Source organism: Mizuhopecten yessoensis, unplaced genomic scaffold, assembly GCF_002113885.1.
Source record: "Mizuhopecten yessoensis strain PY_sf001 unplaced genomic scaffold, ASM211388v2 scaffold6859, whole genome shotgun sequence".
Lineage (NCBI taxonomy): Eukaryota > Metazoa > Mollusca > Bivalvia > Pectinida > Pectinidae > Mizuhopecten > Mizuhopecten yessoensis.
The window spans coordinates 36,132-38,402 of record NW_018406760.1 but is presented as its reverse complement, the minus strand read 5'-3'; the positions used below and the strand labels follow the sequence as shown (position 1 = coordinate 38,402).

The following is a 2,271-nucleotide window of genomic DNA, read 5'->3' as shown; positions in this document are numbered from 1 at the left end:
AGGAAAGGTGATGTAGGATGGCATAGTAGGTGTAAGAGGGTATAGATGATCTAAAATACAGGTGGTATTGGACGTAATGTTGATGTAGGAGGGTATATGTGGTATAGGAAGTAAAGGTGATGTAGGAGGGTATGAAAAGTAAAGGTGACGTAGGAAGGTATAGAAAGTAAAGGTTACGTATAGGATAGTAAAGGTGGTATAGGAAGTATAGGTGATGTAGGAGGGCAAAGGGGTTATAGGACGTATATGTGATGTAGGAGGGTATAGGTGGTATATGACGTGTAGGTGATGTAGTAGGGTATATGTGATATATGAAGTAAAGGTGATGTAGGAGGATATAGGTGGAAAATGAAGTTACAGTGACGTAGGAGGCTAAAGAAAGTAAAGGTGACGTAGGAGGGTATATGTGGTATAGGAAGTAAAGGTGATGTAGGAGGATATAGTTATTTAAAGTGGTGTAGGAGGGTATAGATGGTTATAGCAAGTATATTTGATGTAGGAGGATATATGTGGTACAGGAAGTAAAGGTGACGTAGAAGGGTTATGGTGGTATAGAAAGTAAAGGTGATGTAGGAGGGTATAGAAAGTAAAGGTGACGTAGGATCGTAAAGATGGTATAGGAAGTATAGGTTATGTAGGAGGGTATAGGTGGTATATGAAGTATGAAAGTAAAGAAAGTAAAGATGACGTAGGATGGCATAGTTGGTGTAAGAGGGTATAGATGATCTAGGAGGGTACAGGTGGTATAGGACGTAACGTTGATGTAGGAGGATATATGTGGTATAGGAAGTAAAGGTGATGTAGGAGGGTATGAAAAGTAAAGGTGATGTAGGAAGGTACAGAAAGTAAAGGTTACATATAGGATAGTCAAGGTGGTATAGGAAGTATAGGTGATGTAGGAGGATATAGTTTAAAATTTAAAGTGATGTAGGAGGGTTTAGAAGGTTATAGGAAGTATGTTTTGTAGGAGGTATAAGTGGTATAGGAAGTAAAGGTGATGTAGAAGGGTTATGGTGGTATAGAAAGTAAAGGGGACGTAGGAGGGTATATGTGGTATAAGAAGTAAAGGTGATGTAGGAAGGTATATGTGGGATATGAAGTAAAGGTAATGTAGGCAGTACAGCTGATGCAGGAGGATATATGTGTTTTAGGAGGTATAGATGACGTAGGAGGGCATAGAAAGTAAAGGTGACGCAGGAGGGTATATGTGGTATAGGAAGGAAAGGTGATGTAGGAGGATATAGGTGGAAAATGAAGATACAGTGACGTAGGAGGCTATAGAAAGTAAACAGGAGGATATATGTGTTTTAGGAGGTATAGATGACGTAGGAGGGCATAGAAAGTAAAGGTGATGTAGGAAGGTATATGTGGTATATGAAGTAAAGGTAATGTAGGCAGTATAGTTGATGCAGGAGGATATATGTGTTTTAGGAAGTATAGATGACGTAGGAGGGTATAGAAAGTAAAGGTGACGTAGGAGGGTATATGTGGTATAGGAAGTAAAGGTGATGTAGGAGGATATAGCTATATATATAGGTGGAAAATGAAGTTACAGTGACGTAGGAGGCTATAGAAAGTAAAGGTGACGCAGGAGGGTATATGTGGTATAGGAAGTAAAGATGATGTAGAAGGATATAGTTATTTAAAGTGAGGTAGGAGGGTATAGATGGTTATAGCAAGTATATTTGATGTAGGAGGGGATATGTGGTATAGGAAGTGAAGGTGACGTAGAAGGGTTATGATGGTATAGAAAGTAAAGGTGATGTAGGAGGGTATAGAAAGTAAAGGTGACGTAGGATCGTAAAGATGGTATAGGAAGTATAGGTTATGTAGGAGGGTATAGGTGGTATATGAAGTTAAGATGAAGTATGAAGGTAAAGAAAGTAAATATGACGAAGGATGGCATAGTTGGTGTAAGAGGGTATAGATGACCTAGGAGGGTACAGGTGGTATAGGACGTAACATTGATGTAGGAGGATATATGTGGTATAGGAAGTAAAGGTGATGTAGGAGGGTATGAAAAGTAAAGGTGACGTAGGAAGGTATAGAAAGTAAAGGTTACATATAGGATAGTAAAGGTGGTATAGGAAGTATAGGTGATGTAGGAGGATATAGTTATTTAAAGTGATGTAGGAGGGTTTAGAAGGTGATAGGAAGTATATGTAATGTGGGAGGGTATAGGTGGTATAGGAAGTAAAGGTGAAGTAGAAGGGTTATGGTGGTATAGAAAGTAAAGGTAATGTAGGCAGTATAGTTGATGTAGGAGGATAT

At 38.9% G+C, this 2,271-nt stretch overlaps 1 long non-coding RNA gene across 1 annotated transcript; it reads left to right on the top strand.

Moving 5' to 3' along the window:
- Positions 1-269: 269 nt before the first annotated feature.
- LOC110452731 lies at positions 270-1,987 on the top strand. Its single transcript, XR_002463220.1, has 3 exons — positions 270-452; positions 1,226-1,244; positions 1,537-1,987. It is a non-coding gene; the product is annotated as an uncharacterized LOC110452731 (long non-coding RNA).
- Positions 1,988-2,271: the final 284 nt, after the last annotated feature.